This window comes from Natator depressus, chromosome 10 (genome assembly GCF_965152275.1).
Source record: "Natator depressus isolate rNatDep1 chromosome 10, rNatDep2.hap1, whole genome shotgun sequence".
Lineage (NCBI taxonomy): Eukaryota > Metazoa > Chordata > Testudines > Cheloniidae > Natator > Natator depressus.
This window is the reverse complement of record NC_134243.1, coordinates 22,032,037-22,052,247: the sequence shown is the minus strand read 5'-3', so window position 1 is coordinate 22,052,247 and position 20,211 is coordinate 22,032,037. Positions and strand designations below refer to the sequence as shown.

The 20,211-nt window shown below is 42.0% G+C and overlaps 1 pseudogene; it reads left to right on the top strand.

The window, feature by feature from the left end:
* Positions 1–16,366: 16,366 nt before the first annotated feature.
* Positions 16,367–18,370, top strand: LOC141994648 (eukaryotic translation initiation factor 3 subunit G pseudogene; annotated as a pseudogene).
* Positions 18,371–20,211: the final 1,841 nt, after the last annotated feature.

The following is a 20,211-nucleotide window of genomic DNA, read 5'->3' as shown; positions in this document are numbered from 1 at the left end:
CACTTTGGTTCAGGGGAGTCCTGTTGTGTTTGGCCCCTATTACAGAAGCAGGAACTTCTTTGCATTTATGTTTCTGTTTTAAATAAAGCTTCCCCCAACAGAGGGTTTAGACCTCTAGCCATAATTCATAGTTGATGAGAAAGGCAAAAAATCTATGTGGGGGAAATTGACCAAAGAGTGTGAATTAAAATGGCTACAAGCAGCCATTGGTGTCTCTGAAAGGCAGTATTTAAGCTCAGTTATTGAGCATGTGAGGGGAAGCTAACAGTAATTGTTCACAGGTCTTTGTATCCTCACCGGCTATCTGTACACAAACACTTAATTAGCAGCAAGTTCAAGTGTAAATCTACCCTGTTGCTCACTAAGTGCGTATCTTGACCCTGCTGGTGTACACTGAAAGTTCTGTAATGCACTTTGATCTACTCCACTTCAAAACAGGAGTAGAGGCCACATAACTCTGTTGTGTGTGTAAGTAAGTAGAGCAAACTGCTTTGTGGTGCGTGGTCTGCCCTTGATTAAGAAGGTGGGAAGGGTGGGGCTTACTGAGTGAAGGAGTCCAGCCACAGAAACAGGAGCTGATTCTAACAAGAGAATCTCGGAACAGAAACTTCCTTTACAGACATGTGAAAAAGAGTACACTAACCGCTGACCCCCCCGCCCTCTTACCTGGGAGTGGCATAACAGGGTCTCTCCGCTCTAGTGCCCTCTACCAACAGTAACTCTGCCACTGTGGAGGTGTCTCTTCCTGTAACAGAGCCCTCCCATCAAGTCACCATTTAGAGCATGCTTACACTGCCATTAGATACCTGTGACTGGCCTGTGCCAGCTGACTCAGGTTCATGGGGCTGTTTAATTGTGGAATAGACATTCAGGCTCAGGCTGCAGCCTGAGCTCTGGGACCCTCCCACTTCAGAGTCCTAGAGCCTGGGCTTGTACACCACAATTAAACAGGCCCTTAGCCTGAAGCCCACAAGCCCAAGTCAGCTGGTATAGCCAGCCTTGGGTACCTAATTGCAGTGTAGGCATACTCTTAGTCCACCCATTCCTAGGTAACAAAGTCCAACAAATAATCCAAATGTCCTCATGAAAGATTTTCAGCCCCAACTCCAGGCTCCATGATCCTCACACCTTTCTGTCAGGGTTCTACATTGGTCCTTATCCCTTTCCTCTGGGGCTTCACACCATCACCTTCAATTCTAGAGCATGACTGCAGACTCTTTCCTTTCCCTGCAGCTCCCTTCTGTTCTAAACATCCTGCTTTTATAATTACTATACAGCCCCTCCTCACCTGGACTTCATCTTGCCCTAAGCCTGGCTGTCCCTCCAGGTGCAGCCAGGTAGCATAAATGGTCTCTTAGGACCACATTAACTCCTTTGTCATGTGGGATATATATCCCATCTTTTTTTCTCCCTCTGTCTATCATTAAGATGAGAATGCCTTATCTAGTTTAACTTATGAGAAGTATACATCTAGATATATTAAGAAAACCAATAATTTTGTTTTAATTCCATTTTCTCTCTGTTTTTTCATATATCTTGTTTTTGTAGGATTACTGTTGTGTGGGTGATTTCACATAATGTCCTCAAAGAGAAGAAATCTCTATAATATCTAATGAGAAGTTTTGAAGGGTAAATAGCTTCTGTAACCTGCTCCCCTGTCTGTCTCAGTTAAGGGGTCTGGACAGAGATATCTTATCCCAGTGAGTTGTGATACCATCAGGCCGCAGCAGATGAAGATGAGGGCAGAGGGGGATGGTCCAAGCAGGAGCTAAGAGGGGGTTGATCATAATCCTTCTTTCCAGTTTCTGCCAGGTGTCAAACGAATATTTACTACTACCATCATATTGATATCACCCTTACAAACTTGTCAGTTTTGCCTTTGATAAATAAATAAGGTTACCTTTCAGTATTTGTAGCATTCCCTATGTTGACTGTAAGGAATTCTGCAGATACAGAATAATCCTTTGAATACATTTTATCTTCTTATCTGACACTCTCAATATAGTATCTGAGCACTTCCCAAATGGACTCTGCCTTTCTTTTGTTCCAACAAGCAGACTGCCTTTCTTCTTCCTCCTTTTCACGGTACATGAATACATTAAAAAGGAAAGAGAACATTTAGATATGTCAGTACAGCAGTCAAAACTGCTAGTAACATCATGGTAATACGATTCTAGCATGGTTTTACTTGCCAACCTCATTAGAATACTGCAAACAATAACTGTATTGAAATCTGGCTGCTTTTAGTACCATTTCAGCTATAACTTGGTGACAGAGCAAACTGTCATTGGAAATTAGAAAAAAGCCTAGGGGAAGAAAATACTATGTGCTGTTTAAAAAGGAGGAATTATTCTCTGTATTTGTTAGGGCCCTGTGACTGGTACCTTGAGAGAAGGATGAGTCAGGTCTCCCCTTTTCCCCTAGTCTTGGTTTCAGGAGGAATTTAAATAGGTCCAGGGAGATTAACTGGACAATGGACTCAGGGCAAAGCAGGATTTCTCCACTTAAGAGGAGGAAAGGAGGCCTATTTGTCAATTTCCTCTCAACAAAGCATGCTGGGAAGGGCACTTTATAATGCAGGTTGTTCTGCTTCTCAGCCAGTGCTTATAAAGATGTGGGGAGAAGGAGATGTTTAAAGGACCATGTGAAAGGCAGGCAAGGGAGAGAAGGAACATATGAATAGGGGCCTGAAGGGACACCTTTGTTTGAAAAAAAATCTATTGATTGTACATTGGAGAAAGCTCTGTAAGTCAGTATCTCCAGGCACAGTGGGAAACTGGACTATATGTGAGATAATGTGCCTGTCAGTGTTATAAACAGCCTGGTTTTTAAGATACTCCATCTCTATCCACCTTTATCTCACCATCTCAGTGGTGGGCAAGGCACCATGGCACATTGCAGTAGCCAGTGACTAGGGTAGACAAGAATCTTGAGTGTCTGAAAGCTTCAAGGCATTACTTTTATGATCCTGTATGCAAACATGTTCTTTGAGTCCATCTGACTGTAAAGCATATTCATCCTGACATTGATATATTGTAGCTTTGACTTTTTCTATTTCATGTTTTATCCTTAATTCATTTTAATCCACAGCTTACAGTATACAATAGGATGCTATTGCCAGCTTTACCACATGCATCTTAGCATTTAGCTGTGGATGCTTTAAGTATATACTTATGCTTTGGACTGTGAGTTTGTTTGGTCTGTTGCTTCTGTTATTTTCTTATAGGTGACTGAGGATCAGTAGCTCTCACTGGCAGAAGATTTATGAAAAGAAGTGTTCAGTCTTTGGGTTTTTTTGTTGCTTTCTCCAGTTGGTCTGTTGCCTTCTATGTCATCTTAGGCTATGCTGGTTGTGTTTATTCTCCCCTTTATTTTATTGTCTTCATAGAGCAATATGAAATACTGCAGGACAAATATGTAAATGAATCATACAGGTTCCGTGGAGGTGATATACAGTCAGGGCGTTGATAGAACTTGGGCATGTAGATACAAATTGGCCAATCCTTTGCCTCCCCCATTACAGTCTATGCATGTGTATTGTTATTTATATGTATTACTGTAGCACCTAGGACCAGGTATTTATATGTATTACTGTAGCACCTAGTCATGGACCAGGATCCCATTGTGCTAGGCACTATACAAACACAGAACAATAAGACATAGAACCCTGCAAATCTGCAGATATCCACAGACCATTTTTGTGGATCAGATGCAGATATAAATTTTGTATCCTTGCAGGGCTATCCCAAGGAGCTTACAGTCTAAGTAATCATCTGATGCAGACATGCCATTACATAATTTAACCAATATACTAGATTTGCACATGGCAGGTGAAAGGCATCAGTTAGCCCCATATAGCATTTCAGTTTACTCTAGCTGGTGCTTACTTCATCAGAAGGGACATTTACCTCCAGAAATGGCTGATGGAGACTGTAGCAGCAATGTCCTGAATCAGTGTAGCATGGGCAGCCTTAGCAATGCCCTTTCCCTAGCCACCACTCTGCCAGGGAGGGAATGCTGAGGATGCCTTGTTTGAACACAAGTCACCCCCTTAATATGTTTATTGACCTTGATGGTCTTGGGGCCTGTTATTCTGGCAGAAGCTGGTGTATACCAGGGTTGCCCAACTAGATGTAGGTATTTACTGGCATGCTAATAAACATCTGATGAAGGCTTAAAAACCCATAAGAAATCAAATTGCATGCTTCGACTGCATCTATCATTTCCTATGTAGGAGGGATATCCAGTGAAGGACATATGTACAGATTACTCCTCCTCAAAGAATTTACAAAAATAGTGTATTCTGTGGGCCAAGTTCTTATTTGAGTTCCACCCCTGCATCCCTGTTTAAGTCAATCGGGCCACTCTGGTTAACTTTTACTAAAGCGTTCAATGTATCCCCATTTCAGTGCAACTAAGACACTGCTACTAAGATCATCTTCCTCTGACCAGTAGAACTATGTATTCCCTCTTTTAAAATTATTTCATGGACTTATACTCTTTGTGCATTGTATTCAAGCTTTTTGTCTTCACCTTCAAGACTTTGCATAATTCACATTTACACCTCTGTACTCGTTTCTGCCTCCACGCCTCCTGCACTCTGTGCTCCATGCAGATTCTTGACTGCTTACTGGCTGCATCTACACTAGCTTTGTCTCCTTAAAATTTTTCATCATTGCTATAACTGGGGCAATTACCCTGGTGTGGTAACAAAGGTTAGGGTTTTTAACACCACGTTGTCGAATTCTCAGAATAAATCAAGGCTCTTTTTTCCTTTGCCAACATTTCATTTATTTTGTCACTTCTTTAATGCAGCCTCGGAAACTGTTTGCTTGTTTTTCGTCTTTCTTCAAATTCTTCGGAAGGCTTGACTATTCTACGAAGCATTCCAGGTACAGCCACATCTCAGTTAATTTGTTCTCTACTGTATTGTTCCAGGAGTTCTCAACTCTAGTTTTAGTTCTATAGGACATGGTCCTATTTGTTAGGCATACTTTACTCATTCTTACTTACCTATAACATTATGTTCCTGCACAGTGCTTAGAGTCTCCTGAAATGTGCTGAGTACTTTTAACTTGCAGTGAAGATACAGTTGAGGATGCTCAGCATCTTACAGGATTGTGACTGGTATGGATAATAATTAGGACCAATATATCTGGTACATTATAAAGAATTAGAGGAGATATTTCTCCCATCTATCCCCAATTTCCTGATGTGTTTTTTAGTAATTTTTGATACAGTTGTAGGATTTCATATTTCTCCTAATTTGTTGGGAAATTACTCTCCAGTAACTGTATTTTTTCCTGTTTAAATAGTAGAGAAACAATGGGCAAAAAACCTGAAATTGTGAGTGAATGACATGCGGTGGTTTATGTACCATCCCATAGAGAAGGTCTGTTGTATAATTCCACCTATGCCAGTTCATTTAGTTTTGTACTCTGTGGGGTCAGTATATGGCAAGTGTCCAAACAAAGGATGAGCAGAAAACTAATGGACATAATAAATTAAGTGAGGAGTATGGTTTCTGTGCCTTATTTTATGATTTGTAGAAAAAATATTGTTATAGTAAGTTGTGATGGGTTGGCCCCTTTGGGAAGCCACCTGATGTGCTGAGATACCACAGAGTCTACCTGTTCTGCCAGCATGGGCCCCCTTTAACCTCTCTTGCTGAGCCAGGCTATTAAAGTCTCCTCTAACACACACACATAGGGCCACACCCAGCTGCAAATCAGCTCTGGGAAGACTCAGTTTAAGTGATTTGCTTCAGCTCTCAGGTGCCCACCTCCCTTGGAGTGCAGACCCAAAGGTATATTATGAAATCTGCCTCCTCCCTCAGTATGGAGGAAGGTATGCACAACTTCTCGCCCCCCCTCCCCCAGTTAGAAATTACAGAAACTGGGTTATGTTATAAACAAAACAAATTTTATTAACTACAAAAGGCAGATTTTAAGTGATAAAAGGGGTAGCAAACAGAACAAAGCAGATTACTAAGAAAATGAAACTAAACATGCAAACTAAACTAGTTTCACTAAAGAAATTGGTTACAAATAGCATTTCTCACCCTAGATATTGTTGCAGGCAGATTACAGAAAGTCTTGAAAGGCAGCTGCACTGGTCTCTCTCTTGAGACCTCAAGTATTATTACTCATAAGCTGGACGCCCTTCCAGCTTGCGCTCAATCCTTCTCCCCCATGTTCAGTTCTAGCTTCCAGGTCTTTCTGTGTCTTTGGGTGGGGAGGCAGAAGAGAACCATGATGATGTCTTTCCCCTGCCTTATATACCTCTTGTGTAAGGTGGGAACTCTTTGTCTTTTCTAGTGGAAAATCACTGGCATGCCAAAAGGGGAGAAGGGGTATCCTGCACCAGGTGACTCAGACCTCTGTTTCTGCATGGCTGTGGCAGCCTATGAGCAATGGCTCTCTTCAGGGTTCACAGGAAGACTAAGCTCTTTCACAGTCTGTTGTTTCTGCTAATAGCCCATTAGTCCTGTCTGGGTTTTCCATTGTTGTACCTGAAGAGCTGGGTGGGGTTGACACCCAAAGTAACACATTTGAAATACAGATACATAGTTAATATTCTTAACTTCAGATACAGAAATGATACAGGCATACAAATTGGATACTCACATTCAGTAAATCAGAACCTTTCCAATGATATCTTACATGAGCCATCTTGCATAAAGTACGTCTCAGTTATGTCATATTAATAAGCATATTTTCATAAAGAATATGGAATGGAATGTCACATGAGTAACTGCTATTTCATGAGTAGGCCTCTTAATCCTCAGCCTAAAAGATTGACTTGAAAATTAAAAGTCCAATAGCTTGGTATGTATTGTAAAATTCCAGATACTGGACATTGTGGTAAGGGCCAAAGCAGTACTGTGAATGTATATGGTAGGTGGAAAAATATTTTTGAAATAAAAGACAAATGATGTAAAGGGTTAGATTTTACCCAACTGTTTGAATTTCTCTGAGAAGAAAATGGACAAGGTTGAGAGAGAGAGAGAGAATGGTTATGACAATTTATGGGGACATCCAGAGGGTTTCAATCACTTAACACATCTGCTTAGTACAAGTATTTAATCTATTAGTTTCAGAGTAACAGCCATGTTAGTCTGTATTCGCAAAAAGAAAAGGAGTACTTGTGGCACCTTAGAGACTAACCAATTTATTTGAGCATAAGCTTTCGTGAGCTACAGCTCACTTCATCATTAATCTATTAGTGTGTTCTGTGGCCTTTGCTTTGTCTAGTTAGAATCCTTGACTGCTTTTCTCTGGGTCTTTCTGCTGTAGGACTCCTCTTGGCTTTCCCTAGATGTAAGAAGGCTTGCAGGAGTAATGTAATCAGTAGCAAGAATATTTATAATGAAATGGACAAAGGAATCTGTACCTTCCATGGATTAAGGGCATGAATGCATGTATCCTGAAGAATGTATTACATATCAACTCTAAGGACATCTAGATATGTTTGAGGATTTTAGGCCTATTTTTCATATATAAATGTTACATTGCTGGTTACTGTGTTTACAGACTAGTTTTTATAAAGTTTTTATTTGATTAATCAATGTATACATATTGTTTGTTAGTCCTATAAAAACTTGATGTTTTAGGTATATTTTGTCATTTAGGATTTTTTTATGGTAGTGGTTCACAATTAAAGTAGTGGCTGGATAGCTGTGATTTTTAATTTATTAATTCTAATTTATCCATATGAAAGAATGAGCATTTATACAAGTGTTACATGATAAAAAATTGAGAGGAGAAAAGAACGAGGATCCAGCAACAACTGGATATTTGCAAGGATTTGAATTTATTATGTAAATACAGACACATGGCATATTTAACATAACATTAGCAAGAGAATCAGACATTAGAGATGGAAAAGAGCTTTGGGGTCATTCTACACACTGCCTTCTCTTCAGCCAGTGCAGGACTTTTCTCTGTAGTGTTGTAACAAATCTGTGGCCCCTAGATATTTGAGTTGTTACTATGTTGCATACTATAGCTACTTGGAAAAGCACAGCACCAGCAGAGGTAGAACTCACATCCTCCTTCTCTAAAAACCATATGTCCCTTCCATTTGTTCATAAGGAAAATCTTTCATTAACTGTTAGCAGTATGGTATCTAAGACACATGGCTGGATTATTCTGATTGCATCCATTGGAGGGTATTGGTACACACGCACAGTAGCTAGTTCAATAGAGTATATTTCAAGAGGCCAAAAAATAAAGTGCTACCAATAAAGCCTTAGAGTGGTTTGTCAGAAGCACAATACTTTCCCTGAGAATGCTCTGGAAATACTTTGCAGTTCCTTCAGTCTCTGAGGGCAGAACAATCAAATTACAGATACTGTAGGCTAAACCATTCAGCAGGAAAGCTGGTCAGTCTGAGGAAGCCCTTTATTTTAAAGTGTGCCATAAAATGAGCTTTTCTTAGGATCATGGTATCTGTTTCAGCAGGTGATTTAACCTTAAGATTGGCATTTTTCAATGCCAGCCAAACACATATGAGTGCCTGTGTGTTTATCTGACTACAGTTTCCAATAAGTTAGTATGAGATCTGCAGCCATACAATGACTTGAAAAATGAAGGCCAGTTTTTTTAAGTTGTGTGCCTAATGCTAGCCATCTAAATCTATGTTTAGGCACTTAATTAAGTGGCTAGATTTTTTTTCAGAGCCTCCACAGCTCCTATTGTGTGATTAGTCTACTACATCCATTTGACATTAAACACAGTACATTAACACTTGAAATGGCAAAATAACACAGAGGGATGGTGACAACTGACACACTCAAGGATTAAAAGGATTTGGGGTAAAATTTTCAAGTGTCTATTAATTTGTTTCTCAATTTTTGGGTGACTATCTTGACTTAAAACTTGTTTTTGAGAGGTCCTCGTCATCACAAATTGAGAGAATGTATTGGAAATTCAGAAAATGCAATAGAGGTATAGAATTTCAAAAGGCAGGTGGATGCAATGTATCAACCTATATATTCATTCCATTTTTCCTCCCAGTTAATAGGAGGACCATATGAAAATAAAGAAAAATATATTTCAGAACAGAAGTGTGGAACTGTGCTTGCAAAAATATGAGAAGACTAATAGTACATAATAATAATAACCCCAACAGGCAGAATTGTTGAGGCAAACACATTGGAATCATTCGGAAAAATAACTAGATGACACGATGTGAGAGAGAGCCAAAAAAGGACAAGATTTTATACACCAAATAGCTTCTATTCATTCCCAAAGAATTTCCTCTACTCACACAAGAATTAGGAGGGGAAAATAAATAAATAAAACAAAACCTCTGTCTTAAGAAACCATAACTATATATTACCCTGGCAAGGCAAAGGCAATAAATAAAGAAAAATGTTCATGTTCAGAAGTGCTTATTGACATATATATAGTGAGCTGCTGCTCAAGAAGCCAGAGTTGAAAGTGACTCTTATAGTCCAAAGTCCTGAGGCTGTTGTGGGTCACTGCATGCTCTTTTGTCAGCTTACATTTTCAGCAGAGTTTTGTCTGTGATAACAATTAAAAACATAACACTGTTCTAAAAGTACAGGATATATACAGACACCTTCTGACACCCTGTATTTCATCTTGCTCTCTCAGAGCAACAGAAAGTAGTTAACCCCTGGAATCTGGATCTCATGAAGTCCCAGTGTGATTCTCAGGCACTCACGTGGCACTAGCAGATTGCAGAAAGAGCTGCTGCCAAACACGCTGATCTGTGCTCTTTAGCTCTGCCTCTTTTTAGGCAAAGAGCTCTACTGTCTAAACCCACCCATGTAGTTGGAGGGAAGTAGGATGTTTGGGTCTGAAGGGCTTACAGGACTAGATTAGGTACTGTAGTTCATATTTTAGCCTTTGTGCCTCTGAATCTGGGACATTTCCAAGCCACTTGAAATGAGAATTGACCAGGATCTGATCTGTTTTAAAAGCAGCATTAAAATATTTTTTATTTTAATGTTGGGAAAGTATTTTAGTGGTAGTTTTACTCTGCTGCTTCTATGAGGTGCCTGGAATGCTAAAATGGAAAGAGGCCATAAAAATAAAATTAATTGTTGTTTTATTAATTATTTTACCATGTGGCCTTTGCTTTGCTTAATTGATTGTTGCCAACTTTCCACTCTGCTCTTCTAGCTTTGAGGTTAGGACTTTTAAAAAATAACTTTTTTTCTTTTTTAAAAATTTGTCTCTTTAGTTCAATTTTGTGGCTTCCTGCACTTAAAAGGCATTTGTCTGTGGACAGACACCCATTATCTGCCTCTTCGTTATCTCTTCATTGTTTCCTGATGGCCAGCTGCCATCCCAGCACCTTCCCTCCAGCTGTTAGTAATTTTCACTTCATGTAGTTTAATCCATGCTATCTATTAGAAATCTCATTTGTCCTTGAATATGTGCAATATGCATAGAAATGAGTATGTTACCAAATTAACATATAAAACCCTTTAGAATTGGTATTTCGGGACACATGATTAAGCTCATCCACTTTGTTAGTCATAGCATTCGGTTTTTATCAAGAAGAAAGAGAAAGGGGCTGTTCTTGAGGAGAAGAAAATACAGCAGAAGGTTCATGTCCAAATTAAGCCCACAAAAACAGCAGAATAATATCACTGGGGAACCAACAATGGGACATGAAAGTTGAGAAGCCAGAAATAGGCTAGAAAGAGGATAGCTGGCCTTCTTGGGTATACATGCCTAACAATCAATGGCCTGAACCAGTTGGGCGTCTTCAGAAGGCTGTGCATCCAGGTACAACTTTATTATGCTAGCCTATCAGCACTGTCACACAGTGATGTAATTTCCTAGATAATGCCCAGGACTTCAGAGGCAGATTGGGACTAGAAAGCAGACTGCCTGACCTGCTTGCACTTTGGTTGTGAATACCTCCCTTAATTAAAGGTTGGTTCCGAGAGAGAGTGCACAACACTTGTAGCTTTGTGATAACACAAAAACCTGATGCTTTAAAATGCCAACTGTCTCACAGGAACACAGTGCCTCTCTTACAAAGGGAGGCAAGGTGGGTGAGCATTGGCAGCATGTCGCATAGGCTGGGGAAGGCTGTGCCTCCCTAAACAGCCCGATGAGGCCCCATCCATGCTCCTCCCCAAAGCTCTGCTTGCCTTTCCGACTTGGTCCCAGCCCAGTCAGGCTGCTTCTTTCAGAGAAGCCTGCTGGGGCTGGGGTTATGGCAGCCAGGACTTGGGGTAGCTGGGGCTGCCAAGCGCTGTGGGGGCCCCAGGCGCTGGGGTGCCTGCCCTGTACTTGGAGGCTGGGCCGGAGTGGGGCCCGTGCACCACCTGCCCTGTACTGCACTTGCGGTGGGAGGCGGCAACACCTGCTCTGCGCTCGGGGTGGGGGGTGCCACCCGTCCTGTGCTCAGGGAAGGGGGTGTGCACTGCCTGCCCTCTGCTGCACGGGGAGAGGGATTACCTGCCACCCACCCGCCCTGTGTTTGGAGGCTAGGATGGGGAAGGCCCAGCAGGGGAAGGGGGCAAATCCTTGGGTGGGGGGACAGGGCTGGCCGGGGACTAGCCTCCCCTAGCCAGTGGTTCACCTGCTGCCAATGTGTGTGAGGTAACTCTTTAATTGGAACAACTATGTCTACACTACCACCTATGTCATCAAAACTTATGTCACTCAGGGGCTTGAGCGGTGCTCAAAGACTACCTAGCACTACATAAAACAGCTGGGGGAAAGAGATGAGGAGGAGGACCTCCTTTGTAACCTTTAGCCCAATTGTTAGGGTATTTACTTGGGATGTAGGAGACCCCTGGTTCAAGTACTCCCTCTTCCAGATGAGGAAAAGGGATTTGAAGGGGGATCGGCCTCCTCTCGGGTGATTGCCCTGCCTAACCACTGAGCTATGGGATATGCTGATGGGGGTCTCCTTCAATCTTTTGTTTAAGTAGTTCCACTTTAATTAAATATTAATTGGGTTAGAGAGAGTGGTGGTCTGAGACCCCTGTTAAAATATCTTCTCCTCAGGCAGAGGGGGAACTTGAACCAGGTGTCTCCTCCCATCCCACATGAATTCCCTAACCACTGTGAAAAAGGTTATGAAGGAGGTTTTACTCCTTGGCTGTGTAGATCTAAGTAGCCTCTGAGCATGGGGATTGGCCTGGCATGTAAGGCAGAGGAGCACCTATCTTCCTCTGGTTTGTGAATTTGCTCTGTGTCTTAAGTGGGAGATAGGTGCCTGAATGCCTGGAGTAAGGCAGGGATGCACAGGCCCAGAGGCAGAAACATAGGTGCCTAGGGAACTTTTACTGCAAAAAAGTAGATGCTGAGTGATTTTAGGCACCTACAGGGTTTTATCGGTAGCTGAGTAGGAGTTTTGTGGATTGCAGTGGTGCCTAAAAACAGCATTTAGGCACCTAAATCTGGGTATTAGGTGGTTAAGTACCTCTGTGAATTCATGCCTAAGTGACCAAAAGTTGTGCACTGTCCAGGAAGCAGTACCTCTCATCATGTCTGGTAACATCTCTAAAGCATTTTTAAATGGACCAGCTGGTTTACTCAATAAATCTTCATCCAAACTCATTGAGTAAAAAAGTGCTTACAATAACAATAAGCCTCTTATATGAAGTAGCCAATCCCTCTCTATACTATACTTCTGTTCATTCTTGAAGAAGTCACTGTGTCCCAATGCTGCTTCATCATAACTGCTGCATGTTTATGTTTATAAGCAGCCGAACTGAATTTGTAACGTTAACAGAAGATTCTAGAGCTGCAAGCACAGCGTGAAATTTGAATCTGTGGTGAGGATCATGAAAATTATGAGTAGGACTTAAGGAACACCCAAGACTCATGATAGGATATTATTTTCATGTAGAGCCAAGGAAAAACCACACACATAGGCAATCAGAGTCTGTACTGAAGAGTTAGTTTTGGATTTTTGATTTGGATTATTCCAATTGTCATCCATTTAGGGCCTGATTATCAAAATGTAAGAGCACTTCATAAAGGGTAAGCAGAGAAAAATCCAAGTGTTTCATTGCTTGGCATTGTTAGTACGTTTACTTAGAGCAAAATGCTGGAATTTGGCTAGTTCAAGAGATATATTTTAGTTCTCCCACTAGAGCTAAAATAAAACAAATCCTTAAACAAACTCTGCAAAATTCACGCTTCTCCTGATGTGTCTGGACTGGGTTGCGTTGAGCTGGGCTGAGAAGCTACACATATTTGCACTAACCTCTGCACTAGCAGTGTCAAATATTTTCTGATACTCTATTAACGAGTAGTAATTTAAAGTTGTGTGTATATATATATATAAAAAGTTCCTTCAACTGATGCATTCCTAATATCATATGCAGTAATATAGAAAAAACCAAAACCACAGAGCAAAGCAACTATAAGCTCTATAGCCTTTAGATTGTAGTTGACAGGAAGAAATCCAAAATTCATTGGTCTAAGTGAGAACCAAGAACATACAATGAATCTAGATGCATTAGGTAAAGCAAGCAAAGCCAGCAGAGCAACTGTGTAGTCAATATGCAAAATTGATTTACAGGAACTAGATTACATTATTTTGAAATGGAAGTAATGCCCCGAAAGAGGTTGGCAGGGTAATTGTCCTGGCCTTCATGCTCAGGAATAACTCTAGATGTTCTGGAATCTTGTCTGGATGGCCAACAATTACAGTTATAAGACCCCAATCCTAGGTGTTACATACTCTAGGCCTTCCTTACTTCTTTCATTTGTGTAAGGGATTTTGCAGCTGAACTATGTTTCTTAAATGCTAAACATTAGCATGTCCTATCCAGTGTAACTGACTTAGAAAAATTAATATAGTGAATTGCTTAAAAATCCCCTTTAATTTTTTAAAAACATTTTAAAGTATTACTGACACAAACAGCCATTCCCTGTGCTTAAAAACAGAGACTACCGCTAGTGCCATTAAAAAAAAAATTTTAAAAAAAGTTTTAAAGGGTGCTGTAACTGATAATAGCAATATAGTGGTGATTGCTGTTGTGTTGAGGAGTCAGGGGCCTGTGGAAAAGGAGGCAGGAATGGAGCTCCAGGAATTGGTAGGAATGAACCAAAGGCATTGTTAACTATATATAAAAATACCAGTGTGTGTTAAAAACAATGAGACAATATGAGGAGCAAGATAAAACAATAGCATAAAAATGGGTGTCTTTTTCAAGACATCTGACGGAATTCAGTACCCAATCCTATGGAAAGTCAATGGGAACTAGGTACCTACCTCATTTAGGCATCTTTGAAAATTCCAGCCACAAAGAATGGATGAACTTTTCCTGTAAGTCAGCTGCAGATAACGGCTGTTTCCATTCAGAAACCTAAATACATGTATTCTTTCTGCATCAGGCACAACTAAGATAAACAATATTATTGACCAGAGGCTCAAAAATGATAGTTAAGAGCCCATGAGCCTCTCCAGATTCTATGTAGTATATGAAGGGACAATCCAGACTGACATCCACATTTGTCCCACAGGACTGAAACTTGTGAAACCTGAAAATTAAATAGTTTCATAGCCAGTGGGATAAATAGATAGAAAATGAGACACTAGGACAACCAAGATAAAACAGCGCCAGAGAGACACCCATCAAAGGTTCAAAAGAGACCACCGCATGATTAATAATATTCAAAACCAACCACAGATTTAACTAAAGTGGATCCAGTAGGCCAAAACACCTCGCTGATGTAGCTTCTTTGACTTCAACAGGGATGAATTTAACATTGCATCTGAGACCACCTGCCAAAAAATCATTGCAGTCACCAACCACTGAAATTTAATTACCATCAACCTCCCCCCAGATCTTTCCCAATTTCCTTCCAAGTTTGAGTGCCACATAAGTGCACAGGCCAGCTAATTGCTGTTTATTTGCCCAGTTCATTGAGCTTTTCAGAGTTGCTAAAGTCTCAAAAATGGCAACTCCACACCAGTCTTCTTTTAAGAGACTTTATGACCTGATTTTCAGAAGTTCAAAGGAGTCACAGCTCCTACTGATTTCAGTGGGAGCTACAGATGCCCAGTGTATCTGAAAATTAGGTCCTTTATATATAAAGTTCACCATAGAAAACTTAGCATGCTCTGGGCTTCTCCTAATTCAGACTAGTTTAGATGCTAGTGGTGAAGTCAGGTAACTGCATATCTATCCACAGATCTCAGTTTTGCAACATAAGAACATAATGGCCATATTGCCTCAAACCAGTGGTCCATCTAGCCTCATATCCTGTCTTCTCACAGTGGCCAGGGCCAAATGCTTCAGAGGAAGTGATCAGAACAGGACAATTTATCAAGTGATGCATCCTCTGTCATCCAGTCCCAAGCTTCTAGCAGTCAGAGAATTATGGACACCAAGAGAATTATGGACCCTGATGATCTTGGCTAATAGTCATTGATGGACCTACTCTCCATGAAAACTTATCTAATTGTTTTTTTAATCCAGTTATACTTTTGGCCTTCATAGTATCCCCTAGCAATGAGTTCCAAAGATTGACTGTGTGTTGTGTGAAGTAGTATTTCCTTATGTTTGTTTTAAACCTTCTGCCTAATAGTTTCATTGGGTGACCCAGGTTCTTATGTTATGCAAAGGGGTAAATAACACTTCCCTATTCACTTTCTCCATACCATTCATGATTTTATAGACCTCTTTCATATACCCCCTTAGTCATCTCTTTTCCTAACTGAACAGTCCCAGTCTTTTAAATCTCTCTTCTTATGGAAGCTGTTCCATACCCCTAATCATTTGTTGCCCTTGTCTGTGTTTTTTCCAATTCTAATATATCCTTTTTGAGATAGGGCGACCAGAACTGCATAGTATTCAAGGTGTGGGCGTACCATGAATTTATATAGTGGCATATTTTCTGTTTTATTATCTACCCTTTTCCTAATGGTTCCTAACATTCCTTTAGCTTTTTTTACTTCCACAGAACACTGAGGAGATGTTTTCAGCGAACGATCCATGATAATTCCAAGATCTCTTTCTTGAGTGGTAACAGCTAATTTAGACCCTTAAGTCCTAAGTACAACCTGTACAAATCCTGAGTAGTGCTCATCATGTGAGTAGTCCCATAAACTATTCATGTGAGTAAGTAAGTGTTATGCTACCCAAAGTCAGTAGGGGGTTGCCATATTGGACCATTAGTTATTGAAACATAATATATTTGTTGCTTCTCCAGCAACTGTCATGGGGGAACTGTTCAGCAAAACACATCTGCTAAAGAATAGCACCTGGCGTCCAGGCTCAAAACTAGACTGAGAAATAACAGGTGATCGTGCAGAATGTACGAACCCCAACAGGTACTGACCTTTCTCTGCTAAACAAACTGCCAAAAGATCAAAGTCTGGAACAGTAGTAACAAGGTAACAGTTGGTGTCAAGAATGGAGGCAATGATCATTAGTACACCACCTGCATGTTCATTTCCAGCGACAGCAATCACTAGGCCGGCAGCAATGAAGCACAAAGGTCTGGTAATGACAGGCTCAGGACAGGAAAGTGAGAAGAGTGGCCTGGCTGAAACACTGAATCTATTTTAGAGGCAGATTACTTACAATAAACTTTGCCCTCTGGCCAATAATTCCAGATCCCCTATAAAAATCTGACTGCTGCTGGCTAAGCAAGAAAAAAAAAACCCTCCAAAACAAATCCGACCCTTGTGTGCCAGGTATGCATAGCTGTGTGTGCACCAATGCAGATCTGTCAGCTGTAAACCTGCCACATCATGACAGCTGCTATTGCTATACTTAGGAAGGGGGATTAAAGAGAAAAGTCAATAGCAACCCAATTAAGAAACTTTTTTTTAAATTCTTTTGGAGTTCCCAACGCCGCCTTCTTCATTTACTAGAGAGGACCAAGAAAGAACTCTTAAGGGTTTAACAAACAGGTTAACTTCCTGTGCCCAGCATTTCTTCCAAATCATACCATATTAATGTGGTAATTGAAGGAGCATATCTCACCCACACACACAACTTTCCTGCTACTTCTAACCTCAGTTTCTCTCTCACACTGCATAGTGGAGCTAAGGAAGAAGGATATAGAGCCCAATTCTCTGCTCTCGTGATGCCCCTTTATGCCATTCCAGCAGTGTAAGTAGGCTGTTAATTGAGTGGAACTGGATCTCAGGGAATACCTCTGCCATTAAAAAAGTTCCCAACGTGGCATAGAGCAAGTAGAACAGCTCTATATTGACTTCTGTCCCTCTCCCAACCTCCAACACAGAATTCTCCTGAGGGCATGCCAACAATGGAGAATGAGGTGGCATGGCTGGAGTGTCCTGTGCTCTGGCTGTTCTCAGGTGAGACTCTTAATTCTCACCATGGGCCATCAGATAGACCTGTAGGCAGCACCATAATATAGTTACATTTGCCTCACACAGCAACATGTGTCTAGTACAGCAACAGATAATCAGGATCTTAGAACTAGAGCCTTAGTCTGACTCCAGCCATTTGGCTTTGGCTACACTTCCTTTTGCAGAACTGGGCTATTGTGCCTTGCAGCTAAGGTTACCCATTTTTTTGCCTGAGTTGGAGAAAGGATTGCCTGTGAGCGCAGACGTTGAGCTGCTGAAAGCAGGTCCCCTCCCATCCCCAAAAGAACTCATCAACAGGAACATCAAAACCATCGCAGAGTACGTGGAGGAGGAGGATGGGCGCAAGGTGAAGATCATCCACACCTTCCGAATTGAGACCAGGAAGGCCTCCAAGGATGTGGCTTGGTGGAAGAACTGGAAGAAATTCGGCAACTCTGAGTTTGATGCTCCGGGCCCCAATGTGGCCACGACCACGGTGAGCGATGACGTCTTCATGACCTTCATCACCAGCAAGGAGGACCTGAACTGCCAGGAGGAAGAGGACCCCATGAACAAGCTGAAGGGGCAGAAGATCGTGTCGTGCTGGATCTGCAAGGGCGACCACTGGACGATGTACTGCCCCTACAAGGACATGCTGGGCCCTCTGCAGAAGGAGCTGGCTGAGCAGCTGGGCCTGTCCACAGGCAAGAAGGAGATGCTTCCAAGAGAACCGGAGCTGGTCCAGGCCCAGCAGAGCAAAACGGGGAAGTAGGTCCCGCCCAGCCTGCGTGACGGAGCCAGCCACCGTGGGGAGTCCATGCAGCCCAACCACAGGGCCGATGACAACGCCACCATCTGGGTCACCAACCTGTCGGAGGACTCGCGGGAGACCGACCTGCAGGAGCTGTTCTGCCCCTTTGGCTCCATCTCCAGGATCTACCTGGCCAAGGATAAGACCAGGGGGCAGTCTAAGGGCTTTGCCTTTGTCAGCTTCCACCGGCGCAAGGATGCTGCCCGCACCATCGCCGGCATCTTCGGCTTTGGCTACGACCACCTCATCCTCAATGTGGAGTGGGCCAAACCCTCCACCAACTGAGGCCAGCACCTTGCCTGCTCCTGCTTCAGGAATGGTTGATGCTGTTGGGAGACTGGGTCGTTAATAAAGGTTTATTCCCTCCCAAAATAGTGGCATTTAAAGTTGTTACGGTTATAGAATCATAGAAATGTAGGACTGGAAGGGACCTTGAGAGATCATCTAGTCCAGCCTCCTACTCTGAGGCAAGCCCAAGTAAAACTAGACCATCCTAACAGGTGTTTCTTTAACTTGTTCTTAAGAACTCCAATGACAGGGATTCCACAACCTCCTTGGAAGCCTATTCCAGTGTTTAATTACCCTTATAGTTAGAAAAAAATGTCCTAATATCTAAACTAAGTCTCCCTTGCTGCAGATTAAGCTCATTACTTCTCGTCCTGCCTTCAGTGGAGAAGGAGAACAATTGATAACTGTCCTCTTTACAACAGCCCTTAGCATAGATTTATCAGGTCCCCGCTCAGCCTTCTTTTGTCAAGACTAAACACGCCCAGGTTTTTTAACCTTTCCTCAAAGGCAGGTTTTCTAAACCTTTAATCATTTTTGTTCCTTGCCTCTGGACTCTCTCCAATTTGTCCACATCTTTCTTAAAGTGTGTCACCCAGACCTGGACACAGTGCTCCAGCTGAGGCCTCACCAGTGCTGAGTAGAGAAGGACAGTTACCTCCCATGTCATACATACGACACTCCTGTTAATACAGCCCAGTATATTTACATTTTTCACAACTGCATCACACTGTTGACTCACTTTAACTCCCAGATCCTTTTGTGATGCTATGAGGGTTCACTCAGACCAGTAAGGAGTTGTGTTACCACCTGCCCTGTAATCATGGATGCTTCTGTGTAGTGCAGCTTAGCTCAGGACACCAACAGCAGCAGCCTACTCACAGCACAGTGACCTCACCCTGGCTTCTACCAGCCTGGTTTCTCCTTTCAGGGTGACACCAACTGCCGTTCCAGTTCAGAGTTTTCCCAATACCTTCTCTTCTGTAGTGCTCAGCCCTGATCACTGTAGCACTGTCACAATTTTCAAGTTGCTGACAGGCACCTCATAATGGATAGACACTGAAAAATCCTTAGCACATGCTCATCTGCCTCTACTATACAAATCATGCTAAATAGGCCCTTTTTATGGATGGGGTAGGGTCCTTGGTTCCCATTCCCCTCATCCCTTTTATGTGTTCTCAGATTCCCTAACCCCAAAAGGGGCAGAGAGTAGGAGCACCAACCACCTAATCTGCTCACCTTCATGCTTGCCAGACCTTTCTTATCCAGCCAGTATACCAGGGTCATCGTTTCTCTGTAGGCTCAGGCATGATGGGGCGGGGGGCACTGGTAAATGGCCTTCCTGAGGGCAGTTCCCCTGAGATCTTCCAGGAGACTCCTTTAGGAGCTGTATAACCACCATCTACTCTCTCTCCCAGAGCTGCCCAGCAACTGGTGGGAACTTCCTGTTTTTAAGCTCTTATTCCACCATTGACATGATTGACAGGGCTGGAGGGATGGGCCAGCCTAGCTGCCAGCAACTCTTTAACCCCTTCATCTCCACTGTGGCTTTTATATGCCCAACCACCAGCGCTCACATACCCTGATCCAATTTGCTGCTCCTTTAAAGAGACAGTACAGATCATCAGCCTGTTAATTTGACCGAGAACTTTACTCTTCAGTTTGAAACACTGCACTGAGTAGATTGTGTAGTAAAACAAGATTAAGTTTATTAACAAAGAACATATATTTAAGTGATAGAAAGTAGAAGGAATAGGGATCAAAATGGTTACAAACAAAGGTAAAAATATGCTTCTAAGACTAAAACCTAACTTAAACTATAGTCTTTTGTTCAAAGTAGT